Raw genomic sequence first — 22,645 nt, 5'->3', positions numbered from 1 at the left:
AAAAGGAAAAAAAAAAAAAAGACTCGGGAGATAGCTTAGTGGTACAGTGCCTCTGGGTTCAATTTCCAGTACAAAAAACAAAAACAGGAAATTCAGCTCATGAAAGCTCCTGTGGCCTCCTAATTACCAGACTCTCCTTTGAATTTCACTAGAGCAATAGAGTGTGCCTCTGAGACTCTACACTTAGCCCGTCCTGGCCTATCTCCGCTTTCTACTCCTCCCTAACTATCTTCAGTGGCCTTTTAGCAATGATGAATAACTCCACTTTCTCAATAGAAGCTTTGGTGCCCTTGGTCTTCATGTTATTAATTTTGAAAGTAATTGTGCTGTGGCAAGATCACTGCCTTCTTGAAGGCTTTTGCGCTTTGGACCTTGTCCATGTCCTCCTGGCAATAATGCTAGCTTGTTCCCTTTAGCCAATTCTGGTATTAAGACCTTTCGTGTAGCACAGTGACATGCTTCCACAAAACTTCAGGGAAAAGTGAACATTATTGGGGGAAAAAAAAAGTACTCAAGAGAACAGCATTCCACAGTTCTCAATTTCCGACAAGTCTACAGCAATGAGATACTCATTCTAGAGTTATCCATTTAGAATAATGTGATTAAAAAAAATGGCCCATAAACCAATAATTCTTATAACACAATAATTAAAGAACAATTAAAATGTAAATGTCAGATAAAAAAACATGCCAGGCGTGGTGGTGCATACCTATAATCCCAGTGATTTGAGAGGTGGAAGCAGGAGGATTGCAAGTCTGAGGCCAACCTCAGCAACTTAACCAGACCCTCAGCAACTCAGTAAGATCCTGTCTCAAAAAAATTAAAAGTGATGGGATGTGGCTTCATGGTTAAGTGCCCCTGGGTTTAATCCCTGGTACAAAAAAAAAAAAAAAAAAAAAGTAAAATTTTATACTTAGGTGAGAAAGGGATTTCTAAACATGACATCAAAGGCAAAAAACATTAAGAAAATGATCAGTACAAGTTACTTCAGGAAAATATTTAAAACTTTTGTATAATCAAAAATCCTCCATAAATTATCCAAAGAAAGAAAATAACAAAAATATTAACATGTAAACTAGCAAAAATATTTGTAATCCACAAAGTGCACTTAACACACCAAATGCTTTTACAACTACAAAACCATTAAAAGCAAATAAAATTCAGAAAACACAATGTCCAGTAAACATGAAAACATTTCCCTATATAAATCAAAGAAATACTGATTAAAACAATGAAATATAATTTTTCACCTATTAGGTTGGCAACTATTAAATGTATGGACAATGCCAATGCTAGCAAGTCACGTGTATAAGCCAGGACTATCATACATTCTTAGAAGTATAAATGGGCTTATTTTGTGATATTTGGGAGAAAAAACATTCAAAAAGTACATAGCATTTGACCCAGCAATTGCACTTCTGGGTGTTATCTTAAGGACTATCATAGAGAAGTCACAAAGGGATAAGCATGAGGATATTCATTGTTCAATAGTTTAGGATAAAGAAAAATTTGAAACAATCTAACACTTATAGAAAATACTTAATTGTTACAGTGGAATATTATGATGCCATTAAAAATATTGCTTCTCTGTCCTCTGTTGTCTTTGAAGAAGCAAGCTGTCATGTTGTGAGGTCTACAGAGAAGGCCACAAGAACTGAGGGTGGCCTCTAGGAGCTGACAGAAGGAAATGACATCACTGTTTCAAGATGGATTTTGCCAATAAACTGAGAGGACCTGGGTATGGATCTTTCCTCAGTTAAGCCTCTGGTAAGACTACAACCAATGCCTGAATTGCAGCCTTGTGACAGACCTTAAGAAAACTGTGGGACATGTGTGGTGTTTTAACCCTTTAAGTTTCTGAAATTTGCTATGCAAACATGTCTAAGATATGTTAAGTAAAAATTAGATTATGAAACAGTATGCATGATATGGGTCTATGGGTCTTGCTTTAAAATACTGTTTGGAGTCATAATTAGACAGAAGGAAGTACTGTTGTGCTACTTACTGTGCAGAAGGGTGATTATAGTTAACAATAATGTATTATACATTTCAAAAAGGTAGAAGAAGTTTCTACCAAAAAAGAAATAATAAATGTTTGAGGAGATAGATAGGTACTCTGATTTAAACATTATACAACACATCACTTTATCCCCATCACGTTACCCTACTAAAATGTACAATTTTTAAATACATATTAATACTTTTTAATTTTTTTTAAAAAGTCTAACTATGAAATGTAACAACGTAAAAATAAATTCCAGATGGACTAAAAAATCTTAAAGTTAAAAAACACGACAGAGGCTTTAGAAAACACTTTGGGGAAATGTTCATATAACTCCAGTGGAGAGGAATGCCTACAGAAAATAGGAAAGCCTGAAGAAAAGTTGACAGTCCGTTCACACAATATAAAAATGCACAGGGAACATCACACCCCACTTCTTATTGGAAAGAAATGAAAAGACGTGATTTTACATTGGAGAAATCTAAAACACTACTTCTGCAAAGTGATCAAGGTTAATATCATTAGTGTTTAGTCATGTTAAGTTGCTGTGATGCCAAGAGGACCTCTTGGCTGTGAGAGTTTCTCAGACTTCCTGTTTTTGATGACCCTGATACTTTTGAAAGAGTATTGATCAGTAATTCCAAATTCTGTTGGAATTTGTCTTATTTAACCACCAAGATGAAGCACCATTCTCCCTCAGCAGCCAACTTTTTGTATTACCTAGTCTCTCTGCTTGGACCACTATTCCCCTCATGTGGCTTGATCCTCTCAAGCTTGATTTTCAAGACTGGGCTGTCATCGTCTCTTTAGAAGGTCTTCTCTGACAAGTCCCTCTCTTCCTCCGGGTCGAATGCCTTTTTTATGTTACTGCACCACCCATATACAATTATCATGATGTATTCAAATTATCTGTATACCTTTATGTCTCCTCATAGGCTATGGGCAGGGCAACGTCCAGTTCATTTCACTAAGTGTTGATGCTTAAGGTATTTTTTAATTTTTTAAAGTAAAAAAAAAAAGTCTAACCATAAAATGAATAACAATGTAAAAATAAATTCCAGATGGACTAAAAATCTTAAAGTTAAAAAACATGACAAAGGTGTTAGAAAACACTTTGGGGAAATGTATACAAGTATACAATAGGCACTGCTTATGAAATACATAAAACCAGTCCCATTAGTTATTAGAAATCCCAAGTATGGGCTATGCTATCCTTTGGATAGTGATGAGAAATACCAAGTCAACTTCTCTTACTCTACTGTTTTCTAAAAACGTGTTTTACCAACATTACCACGTTGGTGTTTCGATTTGATAATCTGTTTGCATTGGTGTATTATATGGAACCTGCTTCCTGAGCTACAAAGCAGTGTCTTACTGTTTGTTGATTCTTGTGAGTTTTAGGCAGAGTGGCCTTTGTTGACTTAGAACACAGAATTATATCCCTTAGGTCCCTGTAATGCTGGGCAGCAACTCATATCAGACCATTTGGTAGATCTAACAGCCTGTCTGCGTTCTTCAGTTTGTCACCATTTATTTCTTGCATTGTCATCTGTATCCTGGGGCTAGTAATGATATAGGAAAATTTATGAAAAGTATCGAGCACAGGGTCTGCCAGGTGCTTCCTAAGATGTTCTAGGAGAAGGATTTATTTCTAATAAGCTGTGTAAGATAAAAGGACCACTTGAGAAGTTAGAAAATAGAACGTACAGAAGCTGACAGCTGTCTATACAAGTTCATTCTTCCCTTTTCTGGAATTAAGGAAACCTCGGGAAGCCGCTGCAGGGAAGCAATATGCTTAGCTAAGACTTATATTTCACAGCTGATGAGCCCACGTTGGTAAGTTCCAGTCTGTAAGCTAAGGTATAATTTGTTGGGTAGGACTTCTAGAAAGGCCTTTTCTAAAATAATGACATGACGGCTGGAGTTCCAACTTCCATTTTGACCTATGAGGCAAATTTGACCCATGAAGCCAAGCTGCGAGGCTGACAGAGCAGGAAAAGTTTGGGACCCTGGGATAACTACCTAACTCTCAGGAGGAGAGGAAAAGCCTTGAGTTTAGGATCCTGGAACCGGGGTTTCAAGGAGGAGAACTCAGCCAGCCCCTGTTCACGTCTGCTCCTAGCAGATTTCTCAAGGCCGCCGGAGCCAGCCGGAGGTAGGCTGCTGGAAGAGTGGCGGAGAGGACCAGGGGCGGGAAGGCGACCTCGGGAAGCCGCTGCAAGGAGTGCGATGAGACGCCTAGTGCCGTCAGCGCGGCCCCCGAGCTCTCCTGGTTCCTCCTCCTCGCCCACACGGCCTGGTCCGGCCTGGTCCGGGGAGAGCTGGGAGCCGGCGCCCAAGTCGGCTTTGCAGCCGGGCTCCCCCACGTTCACCGGACAGTCCTCACGCCGCACCGACGCGATGCCCCGCCGCCCGCGCCGGTTCGAAAGCGCCGGGAGCCGCCTGCCGCGTCACGGGCTGCCTCGGCTCGCCATTGGCCGGCGCGTGTCACGTGCGGAAGGCAGCTTTTACCATTGGCTGGAGGACGGGCGCGCAGAGGGCGGTGTCAGGGCCACGGCCTCAGCCAGAGCGCGCGGCCGCGGTGTTGGCCCGTGCGCGCGCCAAGGAGGTCGTTGCCCGCGCGCTGGGCTGGACCCCTCTGCCCACCCTGCGAGGCGGGGAGCTCGGTCCCCGAGCGGCCGGCGAGGTCCGGTGCCCGCAGACCCTCGGAGGCAGCGCCTCGGGCCGGCCCCGCCTGTCCGCCGGCGCCCCCGGGCCCTGGACGACGTGCCAGGCCGACCCGCGGGTTCAGAGGGCTCGGGATCCCGACTGCGAAGCGCCCCAAAAGGTTCGAACCGGTCGCCGATTAGCCGCACGCCCCGCCCCGCCCCGCCCTCGGGATTCATTTCTTTCAATGTCTGGTTCTTAGGCGAGGCGCTTTGGAGGCACAGCCGGAGTGAGCCTGGGGCCAAGGTCTGGGCTGAGGGTCGCCCTGCAGGGCCCGGCCGCGGCCAGGCGGGGCGCGGTGCTGGGAGAACCCCGCTCCGGGTGGGGAGCGCCCCTCGGTGCTGCTCGGAGTGATCCCCTCTTGTGATTCCCTTGACAAGTTGACTGTCTGGCTTTTTATGTCCAGTCTCTTGATTTGTAAGTGTCGGCAGCGAATTGAGAACAAAACACTGGGGGAACCTAACATAGGACAAGCTGGTTCCCAAATGCCGGTTTAGATCGAATTCTAATGCTAAATTAGTCAAAATTTAAAAGTGATCAACTCACTTTTCTCTCGGATATGCATTCTCTACATGGGTGACAATTGCTCATGTTCTTGGGGCGCTGGAAAGGTCTTAGCTATTAACAGTGACTTGTGGCTTTCCAAAGGGTCACAGAATATAAACGGATATGCAGTGTATCTGTGGCATGGAGATTTTACGGGGGTCGCAGGTATAGAAGGAAAATGTCCCAAGAGTTTTCTGGGAGCAGAGGGGAAAAGGAAGAAAAGTCGAGATGTGTAGTGCATTAAGGAAACCATTAAGCAGATAGTCCTGTGATAAAGGTATAGGTTAAAGAATTAACACACTCTGGACTCAGACTTTGAAAGCTGGAGAACCTGAGAGGTCCGACATCCTACTATAAGTTTCATGCCAGGTACTCTTAAGCACGTGCATACATATACACACATGCACACCTATACCCATAATTTTGTTGGATCTTCACAACAAAATGTCAGTACGCTTTCTTTTTTTCTTTTCCTTTTTGAAGTACCATCTTCACAACAAAATGTCAGTATGCTTTCTTTTTTTCTTTTCCTTTTTGAAGTACCAAAGATTGAAACCAGGAGTATACTACCTTTGAGCTACATTTCCAGCCTGCTTTCTTTCTTTCTTTCCCTANATAGATAGGTACTCTGATTTAAACATTATACAAAACATCACTTTATCCCCATCACGTTACCCTACTAAAATGTACAATTTTTAAATAACTTTGAAACAGGGTCTCACCAGTTTGCCCAGGCTTTGAACTTGCCATCCTCCTGCCTCAGCCTTCTGAGTAGCTGGGATTACAGGAATGGACCTCATGTGCAACTTTCATTCTACTTTCTATAGAGAAAATTGAAGATGACACGGTTGGGATGACTTACCACAATCAGAACTGAAAGAACTGGGATTTAAACACATGTATGTATGATTCCCAAATCACTCATCATGTCTCCTAATCTCCATTTGAACCCAAATCTTCATACCCAAGAATTTCACCTTATGACCATTTAAAAGTGTAAATTACCAGACCCCCCTCCAAAAATCTGAATTAAATATCTGGGACCCATCTGAGAGCTGCATTTTCACAACCTCCCTGTGTGATTCCCAATTGGTGATTCTGGGACCAGTTGGGTTTGTTTTATCCAAGAGACTCAAATTTCAATGTCCAAGCAGTGGTTCCATCTCTTCCTTCAGACAGAGTAACCACACAAACTTTGGAAGATAAATCTTTTGTTGGGGAAAGCCAAGGTTTATGAGAATACCACCTTACACTCTTGAGCAGCTCTCATTTTGAGAGTCCTGACAATTTTGCTTGGCATTTTTTATAATATGGTCTTCCTTCAGCGCTGTTGAATCTCCTAAAAAAACAGGCTCAATGCATTTATTTATGTATGTATACATATATACAGAGGATTGAACTCAGAGACACCTTACCACTGAGTGATATTTCCAGCCCTCTTTTATTTTGAGACAGGATCTCTCTAAATTGCTTAGGACCTTGCTAAGTTACCAAGGTTGGCCTGGAACTTGGCGATTCTCCTGCCTCAAACTCTTGAGTCGCTGGGATTACAGGTGTGGGACACTGTGCCCAGTAAGGCATTTATTTTAAAGTTAACATTAAACAAACTTTTAAACACCATGAAAAAAGTTTAAAAACCACAATTCACCTATAGTACCAATAATCTAACAGATTGGGGAGTGAACCCAGGAGTGCTTAGCCACTGAGCCACATCCCCAGTCCTTTTTTATTTTTTATTTTGTGACTGGGTCTCACTGAGTTGCTTAGAGCCTCATTAGGTAGCTGAGGATGACTTTGAACTTGTTATCCTCCTCCCTCAGCCTTTGGAGCTGCTGGGATTATAGGTTTATGCCACCCTGCCTAGCTAAACTCTTATTAATTAATTAAGGATGTCCCTACTGTTAGGCACATAGATTGTTCATGTTCACCAAATTTAGAAAATTCTTCTGAGAGAAGGGACTTAAACTTCAGAATTAGAATTGGAATTCTGAAAATTATCTTGAGGCTAAACCTTAAATCACAATTCTCTTAAAAGCTCATTTCATCATTTTTCCAAACAAAAAATGACCTCAATTTGAAGATGTCCTTTAGTTCTAAAACAATAGTATAGGGGGTTGTGAAAACGAGTACATTGAAATGTTTCTTAAAAGTCATCTTTTCTAGTGAATTTATCTGTCATTTCCAATATTGCTTTAATCCTGACTAAAATATGCATTTAGTTCATTTAATTTACTTATAAAGTCCCTTTTCTAAAATCGAAATAAATAGAATAATGAAAATATTAGTTTTCAAGTAATAACTGGATCATTTAATACATTAAATTGTGTTGTTACTAGAAATATATATATTTTGTTTTTCTCTTTCCTGTGAAGGCAACGTGAGATAGAAAAAATAAAGTTTATTTTGATTAAAGGAAGAATTGGTACTCTAATTCCATTTCCTAGTTTTGACATTGAGTGAGTGAATTTCTCTCACAGATTCTCACTGTTCCAATCTTTAAAATGGAGGGAGTGCCGCCAGGGTCATGAGAGTTATATAATACAGCAGGAGTTTGAATGCTAAGCACAGCTGTTTTCCTATTAATATTATGTTTCACTCTCTTTAGAGCAAATTTGTGAGTTCCAATCCTTCTGTAATATTTAAGATCATTAAAAAATTTTTTTGTAGTTGTAAATGGACAGAATGCCTTTATTTTATTTGTTTATTTTTATGTGGTGCTGAGGATCAAACCCAGTGCCCCATGCATGCTAGGCAAGCACTCTGCCACTGAGCTATAGTCCCAGCCTTGAGATCATTTTGATTTCCAAAAAAAAGATGCATTTTTTGGAGGATTTAATATATGTTTCAAAATTCCATATTTAATTTGTTTTTGCTAAGAAAACTAAGGGCACAGTGACTATCTAGCTTTCTTCTTGTTTTTTTTTAATAGTATTGGGAATTGACCAGGGTCTAGCATGTGCTAGACAGTTTTGCTGTTAATTAACATTGTTAATTTAGCAAATATTTATAAATACTTATTACATGCTAGGCACTATGTAGGTATAGGTGATGTAACAATGAAGAAGATAGACAAGGTGTTTGATCATATAGGAAGAAGACCAGAAGTAAATAAAACAATGCAATTATAAATTGTGATAAATGCTTAGATGGTATAACTATAAATAATATCAACAAAGTTAACATGATTAAGAAATGTTTACCTCAACTGAGTTTAAATTTGGGACAAAATATTAGTTAGGAAATTTTCTTAAATTCTTAAATCTCAGTGAAGATTGTGAAAATAAATTGTGTGTCAGTAAATGGGAGATTGGAGGAAAATATCTGGGAACACAGTTAAAGATTTCCCAGGCCTTTCATGTTTTACATTTGTTCCAGGAGACATAATTTATAATTCTTCCATAAAAATGTCGATTTTTTGATAATTCTTATTTTCCTTAAATACCATTTTCTTTAATAGCCACTAGCGTGGGTACCTTGTTTATTAGAAAATTGTAGCCGAAAAGAACCTTTTGTATTGGTTTCCCAGAGTTTTTTTGTATTTTATTTAACTATACTCACCACACTGTGCAATAGGCATCAAAAAATCACAACAGGGGTTTGATTTTGTGCCTTTTGACTATTGTCTCCCCATCTCCTCTCTCTGCCTACCTGGCCTCCATTCTACTCCCTGCTTCTATGAACTTGAGTGTTTTAGGTTCCACATGTGAGAACCTGTGGTATTTATCTTTATGTGCTTGGCATATTTCATTAGCATAATGTTATCCACTTTCAGTCATGTTGTCACAAATGGCAGAATTTCCTTTTTAAGGTTGAATATTATCCTGTTGTACATATGTACCACAATTTCTTGATGGTCACTCAGGATGATTCCATATCTTGACTCTTGTGAATGATGTGCTCCCACCAACATGGGATCACAAAGCCCTTTGGCAAACTTGATTTCCAGTCTTATGGGTAAATATCCAGAAGTGAGATTGCTGAAACATATGAAAGTTCTTTTTTTCAGTTTTTTTGAGGAACCTCCAAGTTTTTTTTTTCCATAATGGCTCTACTAATTTACATACCTACTAACAGTATATAAGAGTTTCCTTTTATCCACATCATTGCCAACACTCATCTTTGGCCTTTCTGATAACAGCTATTCTAACAGTTATAAGGTGAGATCTCTTTGGGTTTTGATTTCCATTTCCCTCATGATCAGTGATGTTGAACATCTTTTTATGAACCTGTTGGCCATTCGTATGTCTTATTGGGAAAAATGTATATTCAGGTCCTTTGCCCATTTTATAATTGTATTATTTGAGTTCTGTTTGTTTTTTGCTACTGAGTTGTATAAATTCCTGATATTTTGAATATTAACCCCTTAACAAATACATGGTTTATAAATATTTTCTCCCATTCTATAGGTCACCTTTTCATTTTGTTGACTGTTTCTTTTTCTGTGCAGAAGCTTTTAATATAATCCTACTTGTTTATTTTTGCCTGTTAGTTTTGTTGCCTGTTCTTTTGGTGTCATATCCAAAAATTCATTGCCAAGACCATTGTTAAGCTTTCTTCCTGTCTTCTAGGAATCTTGCAGTTTCAGCTCTTACATTAAGTCTTTAATCTATTTTGAGTTAATTTTTCTAAATGGTGTAAGATAGAGGCCCAGTTTCCACTTTTTTCCCTCTGTGGGTGTCAAGTTTTCCCAACACCTTAATTGAAGATACTATTGTTTCCCCAAGGCATAGATTCTTGGTGCCCTTGCCAAATGTTGTTGACCATAAATGTGTGGATTTGTTTAGATTAGTTTTCTGTTACAGTTTAAAACCTAACATTTGACCTCATAGGTGTAAACCTTGTGATTTTTTTTTTAAGAGAAAGAATTTTTTTTAATATTTATTTTTTAGTTTTCGGTGGACACAACATCTTTATTTTACTTTTATGTGGTGCTGAGGATAGAACCCAGGGCCCCACGCATGCCAGGCGAGCGCACTACCACTTGAGCCACATCCCCAGCCCAAACCTTGTGATTTTAATCAATAACTTTGAGTGGCAGCTTCCATCACAAGGCCATCACCTAGCCTGATTCTGGTTGTTACAAACGAATACTTCCTGTCTTTGATCTTTCTGTGTGGAGGTGAATAAATTTCAGTCTCTGGATCCCACTGCCCTGCCTGGATGCCATAATGTTTACATAGCACAGGAACCTGGCCACTGTAGGTGGAGACTGGTTAGAAGGCCCACAATAATTACTTGAGGGAAACAAAGTCATTTTTGTTAAATCTCTTAAGCGTCATTTCTATTGATACCGCAACACCATTTTTTTTTTCTACAGATAACTATTTTGTATAGTAACTTGTGACATTCTGTTCTTCAAAGGGCAAGTTCCCTTGCCCTATGTATGAACTCAGGCAATTTTCTTTCATCAAAAATAAAGTTTTGTTTTGTTTTTTTTGTGGGGGTTGGGAGATTGAACTCCTAGGGGCACTTTACCACTTAGCTACATCCCCAGCCCTTTTTATTTATATTTTGAGACAGGGTCTCACTAAGCTGCTTAGGGCCTACTAAGTTGTTGAGGCTGCCTTGAACTTGCAGTCCTCCTGTCTCAGCCTCCTGACCCTCTGGGATTACAGGTGTGCCACCGTGCCCAGCTCATCAAAAAATTTTAAGCACTTACTATGTGCCAGGCATTGTAATGTTTAAATAGATCTGCCACAAAATTCAGTGGCCAATTTCTATATGTTGAAAAAAGCCTTGTGATCTTAGCTGCGTGGACATATTTTCTCATTTAGATTTACACCTTTGTAAAATTAGCCTTATAATCTTATAAAGACTATTTAACTCTTAAGAGGAAAAGTTTCTAGAGAATTTATATTTCCTACATCCCTTGAGTCTTCTGTTTTAGGGATTAAATTACCTGTTTAATTCATGTTCTGATTGGGTTTTTATTTTAGTGTTCCCAATACTGTTTCCCATTAGACATTTGCAGTTTAATATAATCTTTAAGAAAATAATGTTTCTTTCAAAGATATTAAGGATCTAATTTAGAAAATATCAAAATCAGAAAAGAAAATTAAAGCCATCTATACTCTATCCTGATAAAAATTTTGGTATATATTCTTCCAGTCTTTTGTCTGTATTTTATGTATATAAATGAGATCATACTTTACATTCTATTTTGTAACTTATGTTTTCTTATCTAATAATATATAGTAAGTATGTTTTTTTGTAACTTATATTTTCTTATCTAATAATACATAGTAAGTAAGTATTCTTTTTTAAAAGAAAGGTTTTATTGTTAGAATTGGGACCAGGGAATCTCGTTAATAAATTACTGTACTGGATAAATGCAGAAATCCAAACTGCTGACCCAGGAACGAAATCCACTTCTCTGCCCTTTTCCTTCTTTAATTTCTGCCCCATTCCCAACTCTACCCCCATCCTCAACACAGGAGGGTTCTATGGGGGAGTCTCTGAAGGAAGATTTATCTAATCAGATCATAATTGCACCATAATTCTTTTTTCATACTTCCCAGTCACCCCATCAGAGTGTTTATTTATACTTTATTGCTGCTAGAGGCAAAACATCAAAAGTGAAGTTAAGAGGATTTGAGTAATAGGGGAAAATAATATTGTATGCTAGAATTCTTCAGAATTGTAGGAAAGTGAGAGACACCTGAATAAATATGTTAGAGTTGAGAAATATTCAAATTTTTAAATTTTACTTCCAAAGAAAATGGCCCTTTAAAATTCCATTTTGCCTCTTGAATATAACCTCAGACTTTCTGGCAATTTTGTTTTCGTCTACTGCTAATGTAAAAATATATTTGATTATTAAATTATTCTTGTTTTGAAATACTCAATATTTTGGTCTTCATTCTAAATTACTTAATAATCTATGAGAAATTATTTACACACTACTCAGGCCACAGATTCAGTTTATACCAAATACTGAAAAAAATGGTAGGAATATATTTTAAACATAGCATTAAAATAAATTCCTTTAAGTGTATATAATCATAACCAGTGCAATTAGTCATTTAAAAATTGCATTTTTATTTCTATAAAAGTAAACCACTAATTATAAAAATTTAGTAAATACCATTAAACCAGGGCTGGGATTGTGGCTCAGCGGTAGAGCGATCACCTAGCACAGGCAGGACCCGGGTTCAATCCTCAGCACCATATAAAAATAAAGGTATTGTGTTGTATCCATCTACACCTAAAAAAAAAGAAAAAAAAAAAATATATATATATATATATAAATACCAATAAACCAAAAAGAAAATTCCACTTGCAATCACAGCACTGTTAATATCTTATTAGTTTACGACCTAATTAACCTTATCTTTCCTAATCTATGGTGGATTCTATTCAGAGTGATTATTTCAAATTACTGCTCTCCTGTGAATGTTGTTTAATTCCTTTTAAAAACAAAACTTCAACAAATTTAATTTAAAGATCAAATTGGTTTTATTAGAGATTTATGAATCTTGACAGCATCACATCTAAAAGATTTAGAAAGGTGCTCTTAAGAGCTGAGAAGCAATGGGCTTTTATAGGTAGAGACAGCTAAGGGAAACAGAAATAAGGAACAAAAAGTGGATTGGTCTTTACAAAGTTACTTTCCTTATAAGGTTAAAATGGGATTTTCCTTATCATGCCAACGCAAGTAAACTGAGCCCCTTTTGACAGGGTACTATGATTCTTCTAATATTTGGAAAACTGACTCCTTTGAAAGTTCAGTTTGATGACCTGTCATTTAGTGCAGGTAACTCCAATGACTTAATAATTTTTATCTAGCACCTGTATTTGAACTGAATATGTATACATTAAGTATCTCTTTCCACCTCTGCACGTGCATCTCTCTCTCTCTCTTTCTCTCTCTCCCCTCTCTCTCTGTGCTGGGATCAATTCCAGGGTCTCACACATGCTAGGCAAGTGTTCTACTGAGCCATGATCGCAGCCCTTAAGTGTCTATTTCTATTTCTAACCTATTCCTTGAATGAACAGTTTTATTCCTAATTTAAGGTCAGCATCGATTATCTGTCCTCTGTTTAAACCACAGCAGGTTTTTAATTCCAGATTGACTTCCCATGGCTATCTGTAGACATTTGGGCCATCCTATATCTTTAGAGAAAAATACGGTCAAACTAATGTTTTATATGAGTATTAATAAAATAACAAGAAAATTATATAATGGAAAATGTAGAAATATATAGGGAAGTAAAAAGTTAGCCATACTCCCATTTATTAGCATTTTGGCCAATCTTTTTCAAGTCCTTTTTCTGTGCATACTTCTTATTACTACAATATACACAGTTTTGTATTTGGCTTTCTTTAAGTTGTGGGTTTATCAATTAATTTTTAATATTTTAATGTTAATTAAACTTCAGATGGGAGGAGTTGGTAAAGATATGTGCTAACATTGCCAAAATAATGTACTGCAGCAAATGTTAGCACATATCTTTACCAACTCCTCCCATCTGAAGTTTCCTCAATACCGGCCTTTCTGACGACATCTCATGTTTCTGGTCTCTCTCTCTCTCTCTCTCTCTCTCTCTCTCTCTCTCTCTCTCTCTCTTCTGTTATGTTTTGCTGGTACTGGGATTGAATCCAGGGGTGATCTACTACTGAACTACACCCTCAGCCCTTTCTTTATTTTGATATAGGGTCTCCCTAAGTTGCTGAAGCTGGCCTAGGACCTGTGATCTTACTGCTTAAGCATCCTGAGTTACTGAGATTACAGGAATGTGCCACTGTGCCTTGCTTTGTTCTGGTACTTTCTGTCAGTGGCCTGCCTGAACAAGTTTTCTTCACCATATCCTATTGAACACCACATTTGGCTGCTTTCTCTTCCTTTCCACCTCACATCTGAGTGAGTACTTTCAGCCCCCATACCAACTCATCCCCACATCTTCTTCCAGTCTTATGTTCCTGTTTTTCAAAGGTCCTAGCATGCCTCCACTTAGCCTGCCTTATTTTGTCAGGAAAAGCTGTACAGAATCAGCTGACTTTAGTTTAGTGTTTTCTTTCATTTGGGCAAAAGCTTTTTGAAAACAGATGATAAGCAAGGACCACAGGGGAGGTTTTTTCTCTCTGTGATTAGTTGTGTGTGTTCCCTGGTACACATGGGAAAAGTATTCTCATTTAGATCATTTTCTTCTTTCTCATCTGATGCAAATGATTAGGTGGTTCAAAACAGAAAACAGAGTTCTACTAATTATTTGTGGATTTCTAAAGGGTGAATGACCTTAATGATTTAAATTATTATAAGCAGATGGTAAAATAATTATACTTTTAGTCTATGTGTTCCAAATTTGGTTTTCTAAGAGATTATTACTTGGATCAGTTATAGACCTTCCTTGTTTAGACAAATAATCTTAACCCCTTCAATTAGTGAAGTCAGATAAAATTGAACTATTTTTCTTTATGTTAATATATTTTAAACTTTAAAATTTTTATACTTTTACAAAATTAACTTCTCAAATATAGAATGGAAGCAATATTCTTTCATTACATAAATTAGTGAAATATATTAGTTTCAACAGAATGGATCTTGTATTGGGCATTTGGGGAGGATTCCCCCACCTTCCCCTGCAGTGCTGGGAATTGAACCTGGGGCTGGTTCAATCTACTGGGCAATTGCTCTACCACTGAGCTACATCTCCAACCCAGAAATCTCTTTTCCCCAGCCCTATTTTGTATTTTATTTAGAGGCATGGTCTCTCTGAGTTGCTTAGTGCCTCGCTTTTGCTGAGGCTGTCTTTGAACTCCCAACCCTCCTGCCTCAGCCTCCCAAGCTGCTGGGATTATAGGTGTGCGCCAGTTCTTGGTACCCAGCAGGTGCTCAAATATTTATTAGATCGAATTGGACTATTATTCATGTGAGCCTCTCACTTGGTCTCCTCTTAAACATGTTCCAGTTTGTGTCCATATTAAGCTCTATTTCTGGTATATTCTGCCCTCCTACTTGGGAAAAATATAAACAGATAACCTGATTTTGTTATTGAGCATGTCATATGTTGTGTTTTTTTTGTTTGTTTTGCTTTGTTTTGTTTTTTTGTTTTTTTTTTTTTTTTTGCTGGCCAGTTATAAATGAATACTTCCTTATTTATTTAGTTACTCAAATTGTCCTGCTTTTCCCCCTCATCTGTAACTTCCCATTCCATATTAGATACCTGGCTCCTTCCATTCACCATATTTTCACTAATTTTTTTTTCCATTTTACATGTACAGCAGTATCAGAATGTTAATTTGCACCTCCATAAGATGCATTACCAACTACAGGTTATATTCATTTCCAAAGTGACTTACCCCTTTCTCCTCATCCTCTCAATGAAGTCATGTTCAATGTTTGTAATAGGATCCAGTTATTTTGTCACATTCTGCATTTCATGCTGGGATCTACCTCCTCCTAGTTGGGTTTTTAAAACTTGCATTTTAAAGAATGACATTAAGATTCATTCTCTGGGGCTGGAGATATAGCTCAGTTGGTAGAGTGCTTGCCTCATGTGCACAGGTCCTAGGTTCAATCCCCGGCCCCCCCCCCCCCAAAGGATTCATTCTCTGTGCTACAAAATTTCTGTGAGTTTTGACAAATAGATAATATCCTGTGTCCATCATGACACTAATAGACAAAATAGTTTCATGGCCCTGAAAAATAGTCTGTTCTTTAATTTTCTGTTCTTTTCAATACCCTTGCAAAACAAAACAAAACAATCCATTTCTGCCTCTGTGGTTTGTTTTTTCCCAAAGTCAAAGAAATGGAATCAATAGTGCATAAACTTCTCAAGCTGCGATTTCTCACTTAGCATGATGCACTTACGATTTACCCATGTTGTGCAGCTTAACGGCTCTTACCTTTTGACCATAGAATACTATTCCTAGTATGAATGTAACATCTCAATTACTTCCAATTTGGGGCAATTATAAATAGCACTGCTTTACAGACTCCTCAGGTTGAGTGGACATAGTTTTCAAATCAGTTGGGCAGATACCTAGGAACATATTTTAGGGATTTAAGGTAAAACTATGTTTAACTGTTTTTAGAAAACTACCAAACTGTCTTCTAAAATGCTGTATACCATTTTGCGTTCATTCCACCAGCAGTAATGAAGAATTCTGATAGTTTCTTTAGAATGTTTTGCATAGGCAGTTGTGTTGTTTACAAATAAAGATGGTTTATTTCCTCCTTCCTGATCTGTATGACTTCTCTTCTTTTTCTTGTCTTAGCACTTAGCTAGGAAACTTCAGTGTGAAGTTGAATAGAGTATAAATCATGAGAGAGGACATGCTGGCCTTGTTCTTCATCTTAGGGGGAAACAATATTATTTTATAACAATATAACAATATTGTTATATATAATAATATAACAATATTGAGTCTCTGAATATTAAATATGATGTCGGCTATGATTTTTTTTTAATTGGTTGTTCAAAACATTACAAAGCTCATGACATATCATCTTCCATACATTTGATTCAAGTGGGTTATGAACTCCCATTTTTTACCCCAAATACAAGTTGCAGAATCACATCGGTTACACATCCACATCGGCTATGATTTTTAAAAGTAGTTTTTATTAGACAAGGGAGTTCTTTATCTTCTGATATTAGACTAATGCTGGCCTTAGGAATGAGTTGGAAAATGATTCCTACTCTTTTATTTTCTGAAAGAAATTGTAGAATTGGGATTATTTCTTCCTTGATTTTTTGAAGAGATCATTGGTGAAACCATATGAGTCTGGTGTTTTCCAGACTCTCTCTCTCTCTATCTCTAGAGAGAGAGAGAGAGAGAAAGAGACAGACACTCCTCTTTTATTCCTGATTTTGGTAATTGGTGTCTTTTCTGTTTTTTGTTTTTTTAATTAGTGGTTTATAATTTCCTTCCTTTAGATTTAAGTTGGTTTTAATTTGGTTTTCTTTTTCTGGTTTCCTAAGGTGGCAGCTTAGGTTTTTGGTTTTAGTTCTTTTCTAAAGTATGCTTTTAGTTCTATAAAAGTCTTTTTAAGTCATACTGAATCTGTAGCTCATATATTTTGATGATAGATTTTTTTAAAAAATTATTTTTAATTCTATAATATGCTTAACTAAAAATTTACTATCTTAACTATTTTATATGAACAGTTTAGTGGTGTTAAGTATATTCATGTTTGTGTTAGTCAGCCTTTTCTTACTGTAATAAATTCCTGAGATAAATTAATTTAAAAGGAAAGAAGGTTTATTTTGGCTCATGGTTTCAGAGCTTGCAGTCCAAGATCAATGGACTATTTTGTTGGACCTTTGGCATGCCAGTACATCATGTGGCAGAGAAAACCCTTCACCTCATGGCAGCCAGGAAGCAAAGAGTGGGAAGAAGAAACCAGCATTCCACTTTAGGGAGACATTCCTGACCCAAACCATAACAGCATTGCCGTGGAGTCACTTTTGTTTAGTTCAGATTATTTGAAAATTTCTCAGGACTTTTTAACCCACGTGTTACTTAGAAGTATGTTGTTTAATTTCTAATTTAATTTCTAGTATTTGTACTAGACCCACTATCTTAAATAGATTTCTAATTTAATCTTTTATTAATTTCTAATTTAGTTCTAGTATGCTCTAAAAACATACTTTGTCTGATTTCTTTTGCATTGGTTAAGGTGTATTTTATGTCCCAGAATGGGATCTATCTTGATGAATGTTCCATGTATACTTCTGTCATTGAGATGAGTTTTCTATAAATATCAACTAGATCAAATTGATAGGGCTGGTCAAGTCATTTATATTCTCTCTGATTTTTTTGCCTGCTTTAGGTATTAATTTCTGAGAGAAGGGTGTTGATGCCTTCAATTATAGTGGATTTATCTATTTCTTTTGATTTTTTCCTTATGTTTATAAAGTTTGTATTTTTAGCTCTTACTCTGGTCATGATTCAATTTTGAGTTAACTTTTGTATGTGATATTAGATTCTTTGAGGCTGATGTTTTTGCGTATGGGAAGTTGTTCTATCTCTTTGTTGAAAAAACTTTCTACCTCATTGCCTTTGCGTCTTTGTCAAAAATTAGTAGTTCCAACAGATGTGGTTGTATTTCTGGACATTGTTTTTTTGTTTGTTTTGTCCTGTTGTTCCATTTCTCTGTCTTTAAGCTACTACCTCACTGTCTTGAAATTACTGTAGATTGAAATTAGGTAGTGTTAGTTTGACAATGTTTTCAAAGTTGTTTTTGCTATTGGAGGTCCTTTGCATTTCTGTATGTTTTAGAATTGCTTGTCAGTTTCTATTTATTTTTATTTATTTATTTTTAATTTTTTATTTGTTTTAATTAGTTACACATGACAGTACAATGATCTTGACATATCATACATTTGAATAAAGAATTTGATGTTTTGTTTTTTAAATATTTTTTTTAGTTGTAGATGGACCTTTATTTTATTAATTTATTTTTATGTGGTGCTGAGGATTGAACCCAGGCAAATGCTCTACCACTGAGCTACAGCCCCAGCCCCAGTTTCTATTTTAAAAAAAGATTTATGGGATTTTGATTGGATTGTGATGGATCTATAGATCACAATGGGGAAAATTGGTATATTAACATCCAATCTTCTGAACTATGGACAGATAGAGCTTGCCATTTATTTAGGGCCTTTTTAATCTTGTTACATGTGGTGTTGATTGTGTGTATAGCTGATCTTTATCAGGTTGGGTAAATTCCTTTATGATGCTGGTTTATTGAGTGTTGTCTTTTTTTTTTTTTCTTGAAAAGATGTTGTATTTTTGTGAAATTTTTTTCTATTGAGATGAACATGTAGTTTTTGTCTTTTATTCTGTTGATGTGCAATATTACATTAATAGATTTCCAAATGTTAAACCAACCTTGTATTCCTGTGATTAATCCCAGTTGGTCATTTTTTAAATATTGTTGGATTCAGTTTACTGATTTTTTAAAGGACTTTATTATATACTCATAAGAAATATTGGTCTGTGGTTTTCCTTCACTTTGGTATCAATGTAGTATTGTTTATAGAATGAATTCTGTCATGCTTGCTTTTTTTCTATTTTTTGAAAGATTTTTGAGAAGGATTAGTGTTGATTCTTAAAATGATTGGTAAAACTCACCAAAGAAGCTATCCATCCCTGAATTTCCATATTAAGGAGTAATTTAATATCTATACTTGTTATGGAACTAAAGATTTTCTGTTTCTTATGGAGGCATTGTTGGTAGTTTGTGTCTTTCTGGAAATTTATTTCACCTTTTTACCTATTTGTTGGCATACTTTTCTCCATAGTATTCTTCTATAATCCTTTTTCATTATAATACAGTTGGTTATGGTGTCCCCTATTTTTTTCTTGATTTAGTAATTTGAGTTTTCTCTTTTCCTTGGTCAGTGTAGCAAAAGTTTGTCAGTTGTCTTGCTCTTTTCAGATAAACAACTTGATTTAATTGATTTTTCTTTATTGTTTTTTTCATTTATTGTCACCCTGATGTTTTTTCACTTCTTACCTTGTATTTGTTTTATACTCGTTTGCTCTTCTTTTTCCAAGTTACTTAAGTAGGAAAATTAGGTTATTGATTTGAGAGCTTTCTTATTTTCTAATATGAATTTTCAGCTATAAATTTTCTTTTGAGCCCTGTTGTATTTGTATTGCATAAGCTTTCATATTTTGTGTTTGTTTTCAGTCATCTCAGTATTTCATATTCAGTATTTCATATTTCCACTGGTTTTTTTTGTTCTCTGACCTCTAACCACTGATTATTTAAGCATATGTTATGTAACTTTTATGTATTTGTTTCTCACATTTTCTTGTTATTGATTTCTAATTTGACCTCTACCCACTGATTATTTAAGCATATGTTATGTAACTTTTATGTATTTGTTTCTCACATTTTCTTGTTATTGATTTCTAATTTAATGTCACAGTACTCAGAGAACATACTTTGTATGATTTCATTCTTTTTTAATTTGTTGAGGCTTATTTTATGACCTAGCATATGGTCTGTTTTAGAGACTGTTCCATGTATACTGACTATAAATTTTGCTGTTGTTGGGTCTGGAGTATTCTGTATATATCTTAGAACTAGGTATTCTATGGTGTTGTTCAAGTCTTCTGTTTTCTTATTGAGCCTATGTTTCATTTTTCCATTCATTATTGAAATCTCCAACTCTTGTTGAATTGTCTATTTCTTCCTTCCATTTATCAGTTTTTACTTCATGTATTTTGAGGCTCTCTCTGTAGATTCATATGTTTATAATCATTTTATCTTCCTGGTGATTGACCCTCTTATTATGAAATGTTCTTCTTTTGTTTGTAATTACAGCTTTTGTCATAGAGTGTGTTATATGATGTTAGTATAGCCACATTAGCTCTATTTTGGTTATTGCTTGGAGACTATCAATTTCCATCCTTTTACTTTCAACTCACTAGTGTCTTTGAATCTAAAGTGTGTCTCTTACAGACAGTGTATAGTTGGGTCATTAAAAATCCATTCTGCTGGTCCCTGCTTTTGGATTGGAGTGTGTAATCCATTTACATTTAATGTAATTACTGGTACATGAGAATTTGTGTCTGCTATTTTCCTGTTTATATATATCTTATGCATTTTATGTTCCTTTATTTCTCAAGCTCTCCATTCTTTTGTGTTAGATACTTTTTATTGTGTTTTTCAATTACCTTGTTTCATTTTTCTATATTTTTGAGTATGTTAATGTTTTCTCTAGGGATTACAATTAGCATCTTAACTTAAAACAATGTAGTTTAGATTAAATGCTAATTTAATTTCAGTAGTATACCATAACTTTCCTCCAGTACACTTCCATTCTCTTTCCTGTTTTTTTGTGCTATTACAGTCATAAAATACAAATTACATCTTTATATGATATGTACTCATTGACTCATTTTTATAATTATTACTTTATGCAGATATCTTTTAAAACAGGTGAAGAAAAGAGTTATGTTTTAGTTAACCTTTTTGGTACTGTATATTTAATTATTTGGGTTTGAAATTTATTATTCAGTGTCTTTTCCTTTCAACCTGGGGCACTGTTATTTCAGGGCAGGTCTGCTAGCAATAGATTCTCTCAAATTTTGTTCTGTTTTGTTTCAATCTAGAGATATATTAATTTATCCTTCATCTTTGAAGGAGATTTTAGCTAGTGTTATGGTTTAGATATGAGGTGTCCCCCAAAAGCTCATGTTTGAGACAATACAAGGATGTTCAGAGGCAAAATGATTAGATAATGAGAGCTACAACCTAACCATTGGATTAACCCGCCGATATGGATTAACTGGGTGGTAACTGTAGGCAGGTAGAATGTGGCTGAAGAAAGCATATCACTGGGGGCATGCCTTTGGGGTTTATATGTTGCCCCTGGTAATGGGGCTCTCTCTGGTTCCTGTCTTTCATATTCTGAGCTCCTTTCCTCTGTCATACCCTCCCACTATGATATTCTGCCTCACCTCAGGCCCAGAGCTATGGAGCCAGCTGACCGTGGGCTGAACCTCTGAAATCATGAGCCAAAATAAAATTTTCCTCCTCTAAGTTGTTCTTGTCAGGTATTTTGGTCACAATGCTAAAAAGCTAATTAAAACACAAATTTGTACCAAGAAGTGGAATTGTTATTGTGAAGAACCTAACCATTTGGTTGAAAAACTTTTGGAGTTGGTTTGTGGGAGGAATTTTGAAAAGTTTAGGGATGCAAGCTGGAAAAGCTTTTTGTAATTAGAGTTTAATGGGTGATTCTAGTAGGAGTTCAGAAGACCAGAATGTCAATAAAACTGTTGATAGTAAAGACTGGGCTCATGCAGTTTCAGAGAAGGACTCTATTGGAAATTAGACTAGAGGCCATTTACATTACATTCTGGCAAAGAAGTTGTTCACACTTTGCCCATGTCCTGAGATTTTCTGTGGGGCTGAATTTAAAGGTGATGACTAATTGACCTGGCAGAGAAAATATGAAGGTAGCACAGCATTCCGGCAGTGTCATGGATATTTCTGGAATCTTTTAGCCAAGTTTACTGTGATAATCAAGACTAGAAAGTGGAGCAGAAAGTTTTGAAAAGCTTGTAGTTTGTCCAGAAAAGTGTAAGTAAAGCTGGTACTAAGGAAGAAGGAAGATGTGGTTATTAAAGAGATTACAGCCACTAAAGAGATGCTAAGTACTTTACACAGAAAAGAGGGCTTGAGGGCATCTCAGGAATTGGCAAGACCACACCCATCTCAGGCTCAAGGGTATAAAAGTAAAATTTCCTCTGAAAAGAGACCTTGGGAGCACTCTGCTTGCACAGCAGAGCCTGGGAATTTATTTCACCATGCCCAGCCATCCAGGTACTCAGAGGCCTCTGTAGGTTCCAGGGGTCTGGCTACTCCTTGAAATGACAGCAGACTTTATGTCATCCACCTGGTGCTGGTTCTGCAGGTATGCATTATGC

General features: G+C 36.6%; 1 protein-coding gene across 1 annotated transcript in view; it reads left to right on the top strand.

Annotated features, from left to right (window-relative positions):
- Positions 1 to 4,584: 4,584 nt before the first annotated feature.
- Ptpdc1 (protein tyrosine phosphatase domain containing 1) overlaps positions 4,585 to 22,645 on the top strand; it is a 69,995-nt gene continuing 51,934 nt past the window's right edge. The window contains exon 1 of the mRNA XM_015506293.2: positions 4,585 to 4,829. The gene's annotated coding sequence lies outside the window, so the exon portion shown is untranslated. The remainder of the gene's footprint in view (positions 4,830 to 22,645) is intronic.

This window comes from Marmota marmota, unplaced genomic scaffold (assembly GCF_001458135.2).
Source record: "Marmota marmota marmota unplaced genomic scaffold, marMar, whole genome shotgun sequence".
NCBI lineage: Eukaryota > Metazoa > Chordata > Mammalia > Rodentia > Sciuridae > Marmota > Marmota marmota.
The sequence above is the reverse complement of the archived record's forward strand: the minus strand, read 5'-3'. Positions and strand labels throughout refer to the sequence as shown.